Raw genomic sequence first — 21034 nt, forward strand, 5'->3', positions numbered from 1 at the left:
ATCCAGGTACCCGAATTTTTCAGACAGAACTGTTGTTTCTACAGTCCCACAGAATTGAGCAGTAGTGAGAAAAGCCTGTCAGTGATATAGAAGCTAAGAGACCCATGGGAAAATTTAAGGCTAGGAATAAGGGATTGCTCTCAGGTATTATGCTGCAGTGTTTGCTGCTTTACCCCCAGGCTTATGCAGCCAAGGAAATGCATTTCATAGAATATTTTATCATTGCCACTTGGGAAAGACAAATTTTTATTTTTTTGCCTTTTTAATTTTAATTCACAGCAAAATTATCTACAGAGAGAAAGGGAACAGATGTTTTTTAGGCTATTGCTGAAAACCTGGTAGCTTCTCTTTTGGAATAATTTATTAAGAATTCTACAGTGAGTTGCAAGGAAAATAATGGAAGATAAAATTCACCTGCTTTGAAAGGAAAATTGCAGTGAAGTTCAGCTTTCAATTTATTTATATTTATATCCCTTTTTGGTATAAATAAGAAATCATCTTATGGTGCAATGTTTTACTTTTTATTACTGATGGATAACTTTATATAAGAACTAAAAAGCACTCAATTCAAATGTGGAAAATTGAAAGTAAGTAAATACAGAGAATTTGATTTTTCTGCGCCATTTTTTAAACAGAAAAAGAGAGATCAAAAGTTGTTAAAAAGAGCACCCGTAGTTTCTGACCCATACTGACTCCTAAATGACACCGTAATTTTTCTTGCTACATTTTCACTTGTTACATATCTTTTTTTAGTATTTTAGACAATATTATGAGTGTTCTCTATTTTAAAAAATGAAAATACCATGATATGTTCAGCTTTCTGAATAGAGCCTTGCCTCCAAAGTAGTGTGTTTTTCATAGATTGCATCCTCTAGAAAATAGTTAGATAGCTAGATAGATGGATAGGTAGATAGATAGATAAAGACGAGTAGGAACTTGGCCAATATCAAAATAAATTTACACAGCCTTTCCTTGAATGTTCATTATGTCTGGTTTATAAGTACCAATATTGTACCTTTAGTTCTGATTCTAGGGGCATAATTGAATTGCTGCATACACTTGGATCTGATTTGATCAAATTGAATAAACTTACAAAATTATCTGAATGTGTTCATGGTTAGATAATGCAGTATGTGAAGAATTTGGAGAACAAAAATTATATTCTTCATAGAATAAAAAAAGGAAAAAAGAATTAGCAACAGAGCAAAGGAAAAGAAAAGGAAACTTATTTTATTTATACCTTTTGTCTGACATCTCATTAAGAAATACCACTGAAATATAACCAATAAACATTTAAATGGATAAGTGGATTTATGAACTAATCTACATTATATTTCCAATTAAAAATGCATTAATGGAGAGCTACTATAAATATATTTAAATGCATATTTATTGGTATATTAAGTTCTTTGGCTTTAATTAGGGATATTTAACTAATGATCATAGTCACAGATGCCTTGTATGCTTTTTGGTTCATTAATTTAATATTTCAGATATCCATATTTGCTTTTATCTCATTTACTGTCATATATTTAAATATTTCTGACTTTAAAAATAATCTATTTTAATTATTTTTGCTTACAATGTTCTTGTTAATGATTATAGAAAAATAAGAAGAAAATGTATAAAGAAAGGAAGGATTAACCATTCGCTCATAATTATCTTATCCAGAGACATAGAAACTGCTAGCATATGACATGATTTTTTTCAGAAATTTGATGGGTCTCCCTTTCTTTCTCATTTCATGTATTTATATAAATAAACCTATATATACCGTTGTAGATACAGATATTTTTACCTGAAAACTTGCAGATGCTTTTATCAGTACGGTGAACATCTACTATGGTTCAGACTCATGTTTCAAATGCTATACTTTATGCTGAATAATTTCTTAAAATTGGTTATCACTCTAACATTGTGTTGAACGTTTTTACTTTTTCAGAGTGTATTCATCCACATTAAGTTACTACTTCTGTGAATGCATTCATTCTGAACACATGCAGAAAAATGACAGTCAGTTTGAGCCACATCAGCTGTCATCAACCTTTTGGATTTAAAGTACTATTTTACATTCACTGATGAAAATATATGAAATAAACATCATAAAACTTATTCGTGGTTTACCAACTTGATGACTCAGTTCATGTGTCAACTCGTCTAGGTTATGCTGTACAGCTGTTTGGTCAAGTGAGCACTTGTGTCATCATTATTGCAATGATATTTCATGTATTTAAATCATGAGTTAGTTGATTGTGTTACCGGACACAGGCCATGGATTCTTTTGTTCAATGTGCCCAATAACCAATTCCTGAGACACTGGGGTTTCAAAGACAGAAACAATTTGTTATTAGGTGTAGGAGAGCTGATGGCCTAGCGGCCCAAAATCTGTCTCCCCGAGTTTAGTGGGGGTTCAAGATTTTTAAGGATTTTAGGAAAGGGAGAGGAGGTCATTTTGCATAGCTTACCTGAATATAAGCTGAAAGGAGGGGAGGTGGAGCTATCACTTCAATACTAAAGATCCAAGCGCAAAGGGAGACAAGTTATCTTCCACTTGTAGAGTCTAGTAGCCAATAGGACTTGCAAATGTTAGGGGTTGAAGCGAGCCAATGGCTGACTTCAAATTCTTCATTAGAATTAAAGCCTTAGTCCTACAAGAAAATGACCAAAAAAAAAAACCGGCGTAACAGCTCTTACAGTCACAAAGACACAAGATAAGGGCTTTTACACTCATTTCAGTTATCAGGGCAGCTGAATTATAGTTTAGGGATTTCAGGCATTCCCTTCTGTCTATTCCAATATACTGGAAAGCAAAAATGAATATGATTCGGTAATCAAAATCATCACTTAAATCTTAATTTCTCGGTTGCAATTGTGTCTGTGGCTAATTATCCCTACAAACCACAACAGAGATGGCATCAGCAATGAGAGAAGTCTTGTCCAATTAGTTGAAGGCTTTAACGGGGATGCTGATGATTTATTTAAGCAGGCAGAAAGGAGAACTTCTATCTCTACCTCAGCCCAGCCAGCTTCTCCTGGGGAATTCACTGAAACCTTAATCTGAGCTCCCGGACAGAAACCTGCCCTACAGAATTTGGATTTGCCTATCTGCACAGTTACACCTATGTGACACAGCAGAACTTAAAAGTAATGTATTGTAATATTTGAAGATCCTTTGTAGTTTTGTAATTTACCTTTAATAAATATCCTTCCCTTCCTCAAGATGTTAACAAAATGGAACATTTCACTTATTTGCATTTTTGACAAAAACTCTGGTCAAATATTTTTCCAGATACTGGATAAATACTTAAGCAAGTGAAACAGTTTTTGCTCATATTAAGCTTGCAATCTATGGCAGGAGAATGTCATTAAAAATAATAAGCCCATTAATAAATATCTAATTCAAATGATGGTAATTGTTTTGAAAAGAAAAAGTGTGATGCTATGAGGTGAAAGGGAAGGAGAAGTTAAAATAATACTTAAGGGAAACAGTTCTGTAAAGTGACTTTTGCAACAGTTAAGTAGGTGCAAGGGAAAGTTATAAAAGGTAAAGGAATAGCTTATGTAAAATTTGGAGAAACCATCTGGGACCAGATAGAACTGGGTTTTATAGCACATGTTAAAGACCAAAGAATCCCATAATTATTTTTTATTTTTGCATTTTAAAAATACAACATTTAATTTATCATTATGATGCAATTAAATCAACAGCTCTTTCCATTTTATATTCAATTTACAAATGTCATCCTTGCATCTATGAAACTATTTTAACAATAATTTTTCAAGGAGTTTTTGCAATTTGATTAATCAAATGTTTAAAAATCTAAAAATTGTGATTATAAAGTTGGTATATTTGATATTTAAAATAGCCAATTGTCAGATTAAGCAAGTTTCTCCAAATGCTTAAATATGTCTTCAAAATCTACACAAGCAACAGAAGGAAAAATAGACAAATGGGGCCTTGCCAAAGCTGAATACCTCCATTCCTTAGAGGTCCCCATCAAAGAATGAAAGGCAGCTGACTCAATGGGAGAAAACACCTGGAAACAACACTTCTGACAAGGATCTAATACCCAGAACATATAAAGAAATACCACAATTCAACAACAAGAAGACTGACAACCCAATTAATAAGTGAGCAAAAGACATGAATAGACACCCCTTCAAAGAGGAAAAACAAATGGCCAAAAAGCATACAGAAATTGGCTCAGCCCCACCAGCTATGGGGGATGTGCAACTCAAAACCACACTGAGACACCATCCCACACCCACCAGAATGACCACCACCAAACAAACAGAAAAGCACAAGTGTTGGGGAGGAAGTGGAGAAAAAGGAACACATCTGCTGCTGGTGGGAATGTAAAGAACAGCCTGGCAGCTCCCAGAAAGCCAAGTGTAAAGTTTCCTATGACCTGGCAACACCCAGAAGATCTGAACGCAGGGACTCGAACAGACACCTGTTCTGTCCACAGCAGCACCACTCACAGCAGCCAAAAGATGGAGCAACCCAAGTGTCCCCCAATCTATGAATGGACAAACAAAATATGGTACATATCCATGGTGGAACACCCTCAGGTGCAAGAAGAAATGAAGTCCCGAAGCACATGCCAACATGGGTGAACCCTGAGAACCCCTTGCTAAGCGAAACAGGTCAGGTCAGAGGCAACAGGAGAAACACTGTCCTAACTAACATGAACTGATTATAATGTGTAAACTCATAGATTGCAAGATCTAGAATATAGATTACCAGGACATAGAATGATGCTAGAGAATGGGGAGTGGCCTCTCAAAATGCATAGAATTTCTAACCAGGTTGAACCCAAACATTTGGAAACAGTTAGGGATGATGGTGGCATGTAATTATAAGAAAAATTAAAGTGCAGAACTGTCAGTGAATGTGGTGGAAAGGGGAAATCCAGAGTCATATATGTCAACAGAAGGAAAACTGAAAGTTAAAACATGAGAAATATATAAAGATGGTGGACTAGGCAAAATGACATGGGTGGACGATGACTATAATTAACTGTACAAAAATAATGCTTTCATGAGCCAGAACTAATGCATGGCACTATTGAATGGAGTCAGTAATAGAAGAATACATGGGGAAAATATATCCATTTAAACTCTGGGCTACAGATAGCAGTATCATTGAATATTTTTTCATCAACAGTAACAAATGTACCACACCAATGCCAGGGGTCAACAATGGGGGTCCAGGAGTATAGAATGATCTGGTTTCTCTTTTCTTTTTATTTCTTTTTTCTGGAGCAATAAAACCATGTGACGACACTGTGAGCCATTCACTGCATACCCTGGACAGACCACATGATGTGTGATCACATCGCAATAAAATTGCATTTTGAAAAATTTAAAAAACAAAACAAGGACACCGACTGAGTGAATGTTCTTAGCATTAATTTTCAAGCTTGTGTTTTGAACTGCATACTGTTTGTGATCTTTAAGATATTGTCCCACATCTCAGTTTTATATTTCATTGCTATTCTGTTAACATCATTAAGTTTCATTTCCATTTTCCATTTCCCCTTGCTATTATTCTTAGATCATAAATGGAAAGAAGGAAGAAAACTCTTAAGGCCAATGATTAATAGGGGACTCTGTACCTAAACAGATTTTGGATTTGTTCCAATTCTTGTGAACTCTGTTGCTTTTCTAAGTAGTTTTGCCACACTGTAAATGTTGAATCATCTAAAAACTTGGATTCAATAAGTAGGAGGAGTCATAGGATAAAAGTTGCCTTTAAAGAAACGACTAGTGTTGCCTTTTGGCTTCATGTAACATTTATGTTTTTACAAAGATTAATACGTCTCTGTTGTAAATAGTAATTAGATATTGGGCAAAGCCTACATCAAAGTGGTACCCACAAAAGGATGAAATAAGTAGAAAAATCCAATCAGCAAAAGTCCCTTGGCACAAAGTCCTATATCTAACAGGAACAATAAAAAAAAAAAAAAAATGCTTACCCAGAATGTAGTGATAAGATGACATGGGCCTGAATAATGCTTAAGTACTTTTAGAAAACTAACTCGTTTAAGAACATGCACTATGAATATTTCCTCCCAGCTTGTGGCTTACCTAGTAATTTCCTTAATGTATGTACTTTTCTTTGTAGTTACTGCTTTTTGCATCCTGACTATGAAATATTTGCCAATATTTTCTTCTAGAAGCTTGATAGTTCTAACTTTTTGCTTGGGTTCTATGACCCATTTGAAATTAATTTGTGGGTATGGAATGAGATGGCGTTAAGGTTCAATCTTTCTGTTTCAATATCCATTTGATTAAAATTATTGTTTAAAAAAGAAAGAAGGGAAGAAAGAAAGAAAGGGAAGAAAAAGAAGGAAGGAAAAAAGGAAGGAAGGAAGGAAGGAAGGAAAGGAGGGAGGGAGGACAGAAGGAAGGAAGGAAGAAAGAAGGAAAAAAGAAAGAAAAAAAGAAAAGACCTTCCTTTCCCCCGCTGAATTGACTTGGCACTCTGGGCAAAAATCAACTGATGGTACATGTGTGGGTAAATTTCTGAACTCTATTCTGTTACATTGCTGCATTTGTATTTGCCTATTTTTATGCCAAGATCACATAGTTTTGATGACTGTAAGTCCTAAAATTAAGTAATTTAAGCAAAAATCAAATACTGTAATTCCTCCAACTTTATATTTCTTTTGAAGATTTGTTTTGGCCATTCTAGATTCTTTGCATTTCCATATGAATTTTAGGATCACGTATTAATTTCTTCCATAAAAATTCTGTTATGATTTTTATTTTTGTTACATGACTCTATGGATTAATTTGAGGGAATAGAAATCTCAGTCTCCTAATTTATGAACAGGGTATATCTACTATTTATTTAAGATTCTATAATTTCTCTCAGTAATGTTTTATAGTTTTTTGTGTGTAAAGGTCTTTCACATCTTCCATTAGGTTTACTCCTTTTTCATGTTATTAGAAATGATATTTTAGATTTCATTTTCCTGTATATGTATACTTACAAACATCTATCTGACAAAAGACTCTTTTTCAGCATATGAAATAAACTCCTACACATCAGTAACATTTATTGCAACAACAGAAAACAATTAAAAATGGGCAAAAGACTTAAAGAGGCAGTTAACAAAAAAAGATACAGGGATGGTTGACAGGCATAAGAACTGGTGAACCACATCATCAGTCACCAGGAAACTGCCAATTTAAAACTGTAATGAGATGCTATTTCACACCCCCAGCAATACAGTGTGTTAATAAGGATGTGGTACAACTGGAGATCTGAATCATTGCTGGTGGGAAGTGTAAACTGATAAAACACATCAGTTTGTAGTCTGGCAGTTAGATATATACCTACCCATGACTCAACAATTCTATTTCTGGATATCTGCTGTATGATTCCATGATGTTAAAGAATAGGCAAATCTAATCTTGAATGGGAATGAAAATTGATATAATCTCTTTGAGGACCATGTGTAGAAACTTTTCCCTTGAAATCTATATCATAAGACAACTCAAAGATGTGTGCAAAGATGCTCAACACAGCACTATTTTGATTGTAAAACCAGAGCCCCCTCGCCTGGAGGTGTCACAGAAGGCTCCCCTGAGAGTCCCGTTCTCTTCACATGCACTCCTGTTACCATGCAGATTCAAACCACAAGCATCTCTCACCTGAACTATTCAGAGAGCCTCCTAACTGTCCTCCCTACTTCCGACCTGGTCTCCTGACTCTTTTCTCAAGGCAGAAGCTGCAGTGATCTTCTTCCACTGTGAGAAATAGGAAAGAAGCGCGGACATCTCGGAGCTGACGTGTTGCTAGCAGCCAAGCCTTAATGCTTTTAGAGACTGGCCTGACAATCACAGCGAGGCCATGTTTGTTCTGATGGGAATAAACAATCTCATGAAACACCAACACGAGGTCATCTGCAACTGTGCCTGCTCCAGGAGGAAGAACAGGAAGTGTCTGAGAAACCCCTCAGTCTAGCTGGCAAGGGCATGGTGGAGGTGGGGTGGGGGTGGGGCAGGAACCAGGAAGCCACAGGGAGAAAGAGGAATAGTGGGGCTGGCACTGCCCCTGCCCAACACACCATGGAAGTGGCTTAGGGACCTCACCCACCTCCCCTGATCATTTTTATACAGTTGAGTGATATTATCTGACTCACATTTGAAATATCAGTGCATCTTCTTTGGGAAAACGAGACTGTAGGAGACCATGCATGAAAGAACAGAGACCAAAGGAAGCAGTGCAGATCAAGTGAGGCATTATTATGCTTTGGAGTAGTATGTTGGAATAAAAATAGAATAACTTGATTAGCCTTATTTACTTAAACTTACAGTGTGAGTTTTCCAGATGAATTACTGGGAGTCAGTATCTGTGAAAAGGAGTTCTAAGTGGACTGAACTATTTGTGAAGGAGTGGTGAGACAGTATCTGAAACAAGCTGCTAAAATGGTTCATTGTGGAAGCACAACAAGTTCAAGGTACCACAGAAACTTTCAGCAAATGATCTCTTTATTGCACAGAATAAAAGGTCCAGAAAGGGCAAACAAACCTTCTTGTCACTCACATGGCACAAAAGAGTCCGAAAGAGCAAGAGGAAGAGGTCCCGTCACTGCCTGTCTCCCAGGGTAGCAAGAAACTGCTAAGGGTGGAGGTTGATACAGCTTCTCATGCTCCATTCGCATCGGAGCAGAGAGACAAGTTTATACTTCCTGCGTGCGTTTTTTATCCACCTCATGGGGAGGAAGCGTGCACTGGATTCCTCTTTTCACAAGCACCTAGAGACGATTAGTACCATTTTCTGGGTTTAAGGTCTGTTGGGACCTTTTCATTAGCCTCATCATCTTCCCCAGGCTGTGGAATGGCACACAATGGAAAAGGAGGTGGGGGGAGTGGAAGGCTGGAGGAATGCTGCCTGTGTTGTGACTTCACCAGAGAAGGAAGTGAAGGGAGGTGGGTCTGGAAGAGGGCGGGGGTCTGAAATAGACTGTGATTCCCTAACAAGTACATTAGATGGAAGATCAAGTGATCAGGTAAAGTTTTCCAGATATGAAAACAAAAGAGGATTAATGTTTGGTCTTAGTTTCAAGCACAGTCTGATAGTTGGGAGATGTAAGAAATAAAGTGTGAGCAAGGACAAATTTTGTCCTTTAATGAAGGATGAGAAATGTAGCTATTTTGACAGGGCTGGAGCTGAACATTGTATATGCCAAGAAGTGTAAAGGGAAAAGCTTTTGGGATGTCATGGGATTAAGTCACAGTGGGGGGGGGGGGCAGAGTTTAGAGAGTTTGGCCTTCATTCTCCCTAAATATCTGTAACTTACCTCTGAAGAATGTCATATGCTTTGTATATAAGGACAAAATCTGCACACATTAGGAAAACTTTATTCAAGAATTTACTCTCAAAGAAAGAAACAATATAAACATTGTCTAACATGGATTATGAAGCCATTTAACTTTCAAGTCTCATTTTGTTTGCTCTGTTTTTCCCAGAAAGGATGACTTCTTTTCAGTTGATAAACTGCTATGACTTTAGTTTCTGCTCTATTCATTCACCCTGCATCAGTTCCTAGCTTTAGCTCTGGGTCTGATTCTGAGTGCTCCTTCTTATTTTGGCTTAAGTATGCTTCTATTAAGAATAACTAATCACTTATTATTTAGCAAATATTTATGGAGCATCTTAAATGTTCCAAGCACTGTATAAAAACTCAGGTACCCTCTCAAGCAAAAAGACTCTTGATACCTGCCTGCTTCTTTAGTGCTTACTCCCGGTTTCCAAGGATTCATATACTATCATTTTGTGTTTTTTCTCATTGCCGAAAAATATCCTTTATTTAAAAAAATGAAATTGCAATGGCATCAGTTGATAGAACTCTGGTCCTCCTAAGCTTGTAGACACTACCTGAAGGATAATATAAACCTGAGCACATTAATACAATACCAAAGGTGACATTAGGAGCATTGATATTAATTCTTAAATTATAAGAGAGAGAGAACAAAGCAGCCAAAAATGGCTATAATGATTGTTGCGCTCAACTAGCCAATGCACTTCCAGAAAGACTAGAGTCTTTACTGAAATGAGAAGTAAGCTCTACAGGTGTTGGGTTGGTCAGCCTCACAGAGAAGTGATACAATGTTTTGTGAGAACTCTATATTCATTTTGTTTGAAATTATTTGAATAAGAATTTGACAAAAATGATTAAAGATGGCTTGTAGCTAAATGACTCAATTCAACTCCAGACTAAACTAACATCCTAACTTGGACAATATGAGAAGGTAACTCGTATTATACACAATTGAGTATGAGGTTGGATCATTACAAATTTTGGCAGAACTCTCAAAAGGAGATGATTTAATTTCATTCTACAAAGACTTATTGTTCAAGTGAGATATTATGCTCTGTCTTCTTAAAGAATGAGCCCTTGAATTTTATGTTGGAATCCATGCTCAAAAAGAAAGATATCCCCTAATGATTTATGGAAGGAATTAGAAAAAGATCGTGCTTAGATAACCTTTGTTTGGAATTTTCTGACCTGTGTACAATTAAGAGATCAACATTATATTTCATTAATTCTGTTTCATTTCTTCCATATAATTGTACCTACATTGATGTAATAGCATCTGATTGATTATTACTTGTACATAAGACCAACACACCTGCTGTTTGTTTGTATGCAGTAAATCTGAGGTGAACTGATGTTGATGCTGATTTTACAAATCTGTATTTATAAACTAAACGAAGATCTGCTTCTCCTCCAAATGCCCATGCATATCCTCATTAATGAAAACAATAAAAATGGCAACAACAAAAACCCCACTAGCTGAAAAAATACCTTAACCATTGTAAATATCCTTAGGAGCATGCCATATAATGGGGTTTTACCAAAAATAAAGCAAATACCTTAGGTTTGTGTAAATGTAAACTTCTCTACTTGCAAAAATAAAAGAAATGAAAAAGATGAATTCAATACACCCTTGTGTTTAAGATATTAAGATACTCCAAGCAGGCAAAATACACATACAACACACACATATACACTATGATAGCCTGTAGAATTTATAATGTCTCATACTTTACTACATGAATATTCTATGATAGGGAATTAAATATATGGAAAGAGATCTCCATGTTTAAAAATATTGACAGAAGCATTAAGCATGTACCTCATTACAAACTAATGGAATGGCAATTTTATGAATATTTTTAGGCATCCTTACAATTGTTAAAATAATAAAACTCTTTAAAGTTTTATATTATACTTCCAATGGAATTAAATAACCAGAGAAATATCTTAGAGCATCATTTTTTGAGAGTTGGATATATTTTTATCATCCTACCATAATAAAATGAAACAAAACAGATGACAAGACCATTCATTATTTTTCATAATATAAACTGGCAAGTCTCTTGTAGCGAAATTATTGACTATTTTGTCACTTGCCAAAATATTTGGGATTCCCAGTAATTATAATGCAGTATCTCATAAAAAAATATTGTTATACTATCATGTGATAAAACAATAAAAATACCATTTCAAAAAAAAAAAAAACAGTTTCAAAGAAATTTTCAAAGGTGTTCATTTTAGTGTCAGTAGAGGACCATGAATTTGCTAAAGTACTGTGTATAAAAATGTGTATAAAAACAATCCTTAGGATGTTTCCCTTCTTAAATCATTGGCTGGAGATTATTTTATCTTTTAAGATAATCCCTAGATAGAAGCCAGTTGGCAATGATGCTAAGGGAGGACATACTCTGTCATTGCTGAAGGCGTATCTGTGCTCTAAATTCTAGTGCTTCACCTGATGTCAAATCTCAGCTGTTATGTGTTTTATTGACTATACTATGGCTTAAAGAGCAGTTGTGGAATGACTGTTTATTAGGTATGTGTGTAGCCTGGAAAAATAAAGACCACAATAGCTTGATCATAAACCATTGCTACTGATACTTTTTGACATCCAGAGGAACAGAAAGGAGGCTGTGTTTTGAAGGAGAGCAAGATTTTCAAATTGCAGGTTTTTTCTGGCCTAAATTTCTTTGGTCATGATTTCTTGTTATCTCCTCATTCAAATTAATTGTTGTAAATTTAAAATCAACTTGTAGAATTTAAGGCCAACAGAATATACTCTTGTAGACTTAAAGTCCAAGAAAATGTGAACTTAATTTTGTTACTGTGTCTTAATTAAATTTAAGAAATGTTTTTATAGAGTGAATTAAATTAAACTGACAGGTTAATTAGTGGTTATTTTTTAAAATAACTGGTTAATTGAACTCGATCACTTGGCATTGGGAGGAATTGTGTGTGGGAGAGAAGAGCTTATGTGTGGAAAGAAAAATAAAGGAATTTTTAAGGTCCTTTATAGAAATTAATTTTTTTTTCCATTTGAGGTAGTTTTATAACTTTGAGAGCAAAGTTCAAGATAGTAATAGCAGTAATCTAAGCGATTTGAATAATGAGGCATACATATAATGAAATGTGATAACATCTCTCAGAGCCTTCATTTCCTTTATCTTAAAATGTATCACACCTTCATAAATCACATTTTAAAGATGTTTCTGCCTAGTTGGACCACAAATTCTCTAAAACTAACAAATATCTGGTCCTCTCCATCTTTTGCTTTCTGAAATCCAATATAGTGCTTTATAATATAGTATGGATACAGTACAAATTATTTGACTGGCATATGACTGAATCTTCAAAGCATCTCCTTCTAAAATAAACATAACTAAATATTCATCCTTCATACCACTTTTACACTTATACTCTATTTTTAAATTATAATTTAAAATATAATTAATTTAATTAATCTATCAATTTTGAGGTGATGAAAAATGTATCAATTATTTTTAATTATTAAAGTATGAATAAAAGTGGCACCATGAAAATAATTTTATTTGAAACATGAACTAAGTAAAGTGAGGTATTTCAAAATGATCAGTGGTGGGTGCCGGTGGCTCAGCAGAGTTCTCGTCTGCCATGCCGGAGACACGGGTTTGATTTCCAATGCCTGCCCATGCAAAAAAAAAAAAAAAGTTCAGACCAGTTAACTTATTTCAAATGTGTAGCTCTTCATAGAGGAAATAACTTTGAACCAAATTTCCAGGGAACGTTTTCATTTTTTAGTAAAAACTTAAACAAAATGAGTTATGACAGTGCACAAAAAAATTGCAATTATCAAAATATTTATCAGTACCATAAATATTGGCAAGATGATTTATTTTTATTTTAGTTTTTCAACATTAGGGTCTCTGTCAGAGTTGATCTATTCTTTATTTATATTTTCATTTTTTTTCCTAATTTTTCTGAATCTTATATTTTGTGTTTTTCCCCCGACATTTTTTTTCCTCAAATACAAATTTAAGTCTTGGTAACTTCTTTTTCTTTGTTCATTTCAAGTTTTACTTTCCATATTTAATTGCAAGTTATTTTTCTTTTAATCTCATGACTGTTAGTTAAGAAAACTGTCAACATATAAGTCCACAGGTATTGAGATATCTTAGCTTAAATATTTTAAAAAGCAATAGAAAAGCATACATTTCTCATAATGGGCTCTTAAGAAATATCTGTTGAATATCTTATCCAGTCATTTATATAGATATATACCATCAAATGTATTTATTTAATTTAAACAAATATATTGACTAATGTCTATACTTATTCATTCAACATTGTTGGGTCCAGACAAATATTTATATTCTTCCATATCAATACTATGTTGGGTACGGAGTTTTTCTTTTATGTCATTCTTTATGTCATTCATTCAAAAGTCAATAATCAATAATGATTTATTGAGCACTGTGGTAGGTAGGAGTTATGTACCTAGGAAAAACATCTCCTTAATCTTGTTCCATTCCTGGGGGTGTGAGCCCATTGTAAATAAACCATTGATGAGTTCAGACACAGTGTGGCCCATCTGAATCAGGATGTGTCTTAATCCTAAAACTGGAAGGCGTATAGAGAAGGTCATAAAGAAGCTACAAGGGACTTCCAGCCAGACGCTGGAAGTCAATAGAACTTGATAGAAGATGTTACCATGCACATACCAGGTGACAGAAAAGCCAAGAAACCCCAATGATTATCAGACAGCCAGAAGATACCCACACTGCAAGGAAGCAAGCCTTCTAGCCTCTGAAGCCATAGCCAATAAATTCCCATTGTTAACCAACCCATTTTATGCTATTTGTTTTAGCAACTGGGAAACCAAAAACAGCACTTATGAAGTATTTCAGTAGTTGAGGCCATAGTCTCTAACCTCATGATGCGTTATTATAATTATAAAAGTGCTGCAAAAATTTCAAAGCCCAAGGAGAAAGACTTCCCTCCCGCCCCAGGATCTCTAATTTTTTTTTTTTTAATTTCATTAATACTCTTACCATATTCATTAACTTCTATATGCAGTCCCTTTGGTAATATGCACAGAGAAATGCAAAGACAAAATCAAATGAGGTTTTGACCACCAGGAGTTCATGTGCATCTTTAGTGTATCACATTGGACATAATTATGCTTCAGTGAGCTTATCCTTGTTTTTTCTAGGTGGGTCTTTTCTCCCAAGTGGACTCACTTACCCTGGCATGAACTTAGACAATTTCAACAGAGCAAATGTCCCAGTGATCTATCATCACACAGATCTTTCGTTCACAAATATGCAAATTTTATTGATTGCCAGATTTACATCCTTCTGTTTGCTCGTAAATGAGTCCAGAGGGAAATATTTCACAGCAATATCTTTCAGAATTTCTCATTATCCTTTTATCAGGCATATGAACCTAAATTAATTAGATGCATGTTAATGGGTATTATATTTAATGCATCATGCACTTATTCATATACACAAACATCTAGGAAATATCTATGCAGCTTTCCTTTTATCATGTTATTCCATTTGAGTAGATGGATGGATAGGTAACTAAATTGTCTGGAGAAGTTTTACATTTTATCCAACATTTTTAAAGAGCTTGCATGTGCCAAATGTTGTTCTAGATCCTGGGAATATAAAGATAAAAATAAAATAATTCACAGCCCTTTGGAAACTGCATTATATTTGTGATGAATATATATAAGACAAGGACTAAAAATGACTATACAAATATGGGAACAATGGGGTTATATCTAAAGATTGTATTTCTCACTCTGTTTTCGACCGTGTGCCTTTTATATTCAAATACTCAAATGCAACATGGTATACTGCATTGGATTCTGCTACAACAACAAAAAGTACATTTGTGGCATAATGAGGAATCCTAGCAAAGTCTCTTAGTTAGTGAAGAGTATTGTAGCAATATTATTTTCTTAGTTTTGTTAAATGTTGCATTGTTATGTGTTATAGTGATGTTTAGGGAGACTGTGTGAAGGAAACCCTTTGTAGTAATTTTATAACTCTTCTGTAAGTATAAAATTATTTCAAAATATACATTTTTGAATTCTGAGTGCTAAATTCTAAGACAAAGAATTACAAAATTAATGAAAGTGGAGTCCATGACAGACTTGGGGAAAAGGAAAATGATTTCCAGAAGTCAGTCTGATATGAGTGAGTCAGTACAAAGGCTGTGAACTGTATTCGTAGATGTACCTGTTTCAGGAAGAAGGGGTAACAACTTCTGTAGACCACAAGTGTGTGCTGCCATAGAGCTGTAGATAGGGATGTATGGTTACAAGATGTCTAAGAGCTTGTTTGTTTTCTGGAGGAGCTGGAACTAATTATGAACTGACTCAAAATTCTAGAAATATTTATGCTTTGGATTTATTTGGTCATATTTGTATTTTGGCAGATATTTCTCACAGTATTGTGGAGAGTGTACACCAGTAGCTCAGGACTGGAGATGGAGATACTGCTAGACAGTCCTCATGGTACATGATTTACTAGATAAAGAAGAGATGGTCACCTGGATTGTGATTTTTAAAAAAATGCTTAAGAACAAAACCTAATTAACTCACTTTGGGACAGATTTTACTCACTGAGGAAATCAGTTGTTGCCTAAAGACTGAACTACCTTGTGGAAACTCCACTGTTTAGATTTATCTTTGTGGCAGGAGCTAGCAAAGCAAGGAGCAAGAACTCCAAAAGGAGCAAGAACTTCAAAAGTACCAAATCACCACTTCTGCAAAGGTGCTCAGAACATGATTGCTACTGATAAAGATGAGCCACTATTTATCCTGTAAAAATAAAAAGGAAACTGTATTATAAGCTAGATTCTATATTAAAATAATAAATCTGCTAGTAATTAGTGGTTGTGAAGGCTGTTATTTACATTCAGTTTGCTAAAGAGGTTTAGTTTATTTGGAATTTTAAAAAAAATGTTGGTATCTTTGAATAATAAGGTTTAAAGTTCCAACTTCCTTTTAAAAGCATTACAGTAAGTTTATAACTGCATTCTTTTCTTGTTTATGCTGGAACAAGAATGTGTATGAAATTTTTCACTGTAGTAGATGAGCAGGGAAGAAAAGAAACAATCACAAAACCAATTTATAGTTGCTATTACTAACCGAATGCCTCATGTTTTGCGATCAGAAATCCCATTCAAAATTTTCAATGGACTATAAAGCAGGTCATACGCAGATCAAGTATCATGATCTTATTATACCTTTGGACTTTCGGAGAGCAGTGCTTATGAATGGCTTAGGAGGTAAGCATTGTACTTCAGCAATCCCTTCCTTACCTACAAAGGTTTCTTCAGCTGCTCACCAAACCCTTTTACTCCTTGGAATCTCACATTACATTTTATTTACTTAGAAATTCTCAAAAGAGATCAAAGAGTATCAGACAATGTTCTTCACTGTATAGAAGAGTCTTATCTTAGACCAAGTATGAAATTTAAGGCAATGCACAAATAGAACAGTGAGGAGCAAACAGCGCACCATGGCTGCCACTTTACCTTGATGTAGGTGGACATGTCAGAAGTCTAATACAGCCCGATGACCTTGACCATCAAACCCCATGTAGCTGAATTGCACTTAAATCCAAAGAAACGTTCAGAACCATTTTCTATTTATGGTATAGCAATATCAAGTTTATTGCTAAAATAAAATCACCTATTATTGGTTGTTTTACAATCAAAAGATTTTATGTAAAGTGAAAATGTCTTTTTTTCTAACCAATTGATATCCGTGAGCTCTTTTAAATGGGTTTAGAAAAGAGAATCTAGTCAGCTAAATATTCTCTAAATGTTTCCCCAAATGTTCCATGTTTATATGGCAGCTTAATAATATAGTTTGTTGATAAAATAATTTTTAACTTAGAACATCAAGATAAATGCCAATGAACAAGTTATTTGATGATATACATGTACTTATCTTTCTGTCAGTATAATAATGACTAGTCTTTTAATGCCTATTTTTTTTTATTAAATGATTACTTGTCATTGTAAAAAATTACAAATCTTAGGGTGGTAGTTTTTGAACAGTGATTAAAGTGGCATAGATCTTCAGGCATTTATTGGAATTATCAATTTCAGCTGGACTAATTGTGTTAAAAATGACACTAATGTAAAGAGAGTTTAAAATAGTGATCTGTTGCATCTAAATATTCAGAATTTTTCCAATGGATTCAAAAAACCTATCTTATTTAGAAATAGTTACAGTTATACAAAGCTAACCGATAGGTGACTTTCAATTACAACAATTTTTCAAAGTAAACATTATTTATGTCATAAATTATTTGAAAAGTTTGGAAGCTGTGTTTTTAGGGCAATAGTTGTTTTGTTCAAAATTTAGAACAAATTGAAATAAAACAAGTGCTATATAACATATTTAATTGCTGCACATAAATTTTTTTTTTTTTTTTTTTTTTTTTTTTTTTTTTTTAAGAGAGAGGGAGGAAAGGAAGGAAAGACAGAGAAGGAAGGAAGGGAAACATTTTTAAACATTTTCTTGTTTTATTATATTTTGTTTGTTTGTTTGTTTTTTACATGGGCTGGGGCCGGGAATCGAACCGGGGTCCTCCGGCACGGCAGGCAAGCACTCTTGCCCGCTGAGCCACCGCGGCCCGCCCCTGCTGCACATAAATTTAATTTGCAATTCATAGTTCCTAAATCTTGCCTAGTTTATATGTTATCAAGTGCATACAGCCAGAAATGTCATGAATTACCTTGTATTTGCTAGTTAAATGATTCAGAGTCATATTTGCCAATTGTCCCACCCTGGGGAAGGATTCTCCAAGATTCACTTCAATAACATCTCAAAATGTACAAATGTGCTAAGGTTAAATCCCCTCCCCCTTGATTCATTAATAGAACACAATCATTTCAAGAGAAACAAAATATCTTATTGATTTATTATTAAAATACAATATAGTAGCTATATTGTATCCATGTAATATATCTATAAGTAGATCTATAGGTAAAAAAATGAGAAACAGAAGGAGAAATATTTGTAAGATAAATAGTTTTTAAGCTTCACCCTGATTTTGAGAATGTCTATGAAATATAATTGACTCCCAAGTGCTTTAGTCTCAGATATCTGTCCTGTGAAAACTGCTACATCTGTTTAATATTTAGTGCATTATGTTGGAAAGGCCAATTAATTTCAATGTTTAAGAGGTTTTTTGGGACTCAGCTGCATTGGAAAAGAGATTTGCCCTTTTTTATACAGCTAAACATATAATTACCATTCAATCCAGGCATTCTATACCAATTTTACCAAGAAAATTGGACATATGTCTACGCAAAGATTTGTAAGCCAATATTTATAGTGGCTTTATTCAGAATCTGTAAATTCTATTAAAGAAAAAAACCTAATGGGCTTCAATGCAAAATTAATTGCAGTTAATCTAGTCAATGGCACACTATTCAGAAAGAGAAGAAATGAAGTTCTAATAGATGGAACAATGTGAATATATCTTCAAAGCATTATGCTAAGTGAAAGAGTCAAGGTACATATGATCCTGTATAGTAAGTTTCCATTATATGAAATTCTACAAAAACTAACAATAGTAATGAAATACAGATCAGTGGTTTGCAAAGTGGAATGAAGGAGCATTTCCGGTGATAGAATATTTTTTATTTTCATTGTGGGGTTAAGAACAATATGGAACCCGAATATGAATCTTTCTTTTCACTTTTATTTTCCGAGTTTCTGTGCCTTGAACAGTCCCTTTATACCTCGGTTCACACAATGCCTAATTAATCTTCATGTGGGTCTACATACATCTTCTTGGACCAAAGCAATCCACACCGTTTCAGAGGCTGTAGGCCACTGCACACTTGTCTAACCATATACTACATGCTCAATCCTGTAGTTTAACAAACGTTGTAACTCCCTTTTACACGTGCAAATAGGCACAATGCTGTGCCGATCAATGCCTTGCATCATCAGGGATTGACCTTCAAAATAAGATGCTGTTCTAGTTTGCTAGCTGCGGGAATGCAACACACCAGAGATGGATTGGCTTTTAATAAAAGGGGATTTATTTTGTTAGTTCTTCAGAGGAAAGGCAGCTAACTTTCCACTGAGGTTCTTTCTTATGTGGAAGGCACAGGATGTTCTCTGCTGGTCTTCAGGCCCCTGGGTTCCAACAACTTTCCCGGAGTGACTTCTTTCTGCATCTCCAAAGGCCTGGGCTGAGCTGCAAGTGCTGAGATGAGGAATGCCGAGCTGCTAGCTGTGCTACATTGCGATCTCTCATTTAAGCACCAGTCAATTAAGTCAAAAGTCACTCATTGCAGCAGACACACCTCCTAGCCGACTGCAGATGTAATTAGCAACAGATGAGGTTCACGTACCATTGGCTTATGTCCGCAACAACAAGACTAGGTATGCTCACCTGGCCAAGTTGACAACTGACTCTAACACAGATGCGTATTTAGTAAAAATTGCCATTACATAGCTGTGACCCCCAATAGCTAAAATACAAGGATTTTGTAACCAACGAATCAATTTATAGTGGCTTTTCTTTCTTAGTTTCCAGGGTTGCTATAACAAAATACCAAAAACAGATTGTTTCCCTCTAGATTGGTCAAACTTAATCTTACCTAAAGACTGTCTCTACCCTCCTCCTCTTATAATAACAAAAACATTCATTTAACCATTCATTTCTGGATTATTATATAAATCTAAATTTAAATTATTAAATATAGTAGAGAAACTCCTTTAATATAGTCTATATTGACCATGTCCATTACAGAATACAAAATGTGCTACAATTTGAGCCTAATTGGGCAGCAACTGCAGTCATAGGACAGTGTGAAGGGAATTAGGAATTTGGAGAACTCAAAATTGGTTTAGGTCACTGGATAAATGAAGGAATCTTGAAATTCCTTAAGATATGGAAAGAAAGTGATTCTTGTGAGTATGTCTTAGTTTGCCAGGGCTGTGTTAACAAAGAAACACAGATTAGGTGGCTTAAACAAGAGAGATTTAGTATCCCAGAGTTTTCTACGATAGGAGTCTGAGATCAAGGTGTCAGCAGGACCGTGACTCTTCTGAAGTCCATATCGGTCTGGTGATGGCTTGCTGGCAATCCATAATTCTATCTCTAGTAACATGACGATCTCACTCCGTATCTGGTCTGTGTCCTATTGACTGTTTCTATCATGTTGGATTAAGGACCACGTTCATTCAATTTTGGCCTCATATCAACTAATACTATCTTAAAAGTTCCTCTTTACAAATGAGTTCACATCCATAGGGCTGGGAGTTAGGACTTGGATGTGTCTTTGTGAAGGAAATGATTCAATCCATAACAGAATGGTATATGACTTATCTGTTTATGGAATTACAGAATGGTGAAAGTGTTTTTCTGTATTTGTTGGGTTTTGGCTCTGTTGTTGCTCATTTGTTGGTTTAGTTATCCGTTAGAATTTCCTCTTTAATTTCTGGAACTGTGTAACCTGAATTTTCAATACTTATGATGATCAAACTCTTGCTGTCACTCCTTAAAATTGTAATCGTGGTTAGAATTTTCTAACTTTATTATTGATAATGAGATATTTAGAAAAAAATCACCTAAAGGTAGAAGTTGATTCAAGTCATGACACCAGATTTTGAAGAGAAATTGCCCATAAAATTACTCATTTCATTTTTATAAAATGATTTCATGTTATAAAAATGT

The sequence above is a fragment of the Tamandua tetradactyla genome, chromosome 22 (assembly GCF_023851605.1).
Source record: "Tamandua tetradactyla isolate mTamTet1 chromosome 22, mTamTet1.pri, whole genome shotgun sequence".
Lineage (NCBI taxonomy): Eukaryota > Metazoa > Chordata > Mammalia > Pilosa > Myrmecophagidae > Tamandua > Tamandua tetradactyla.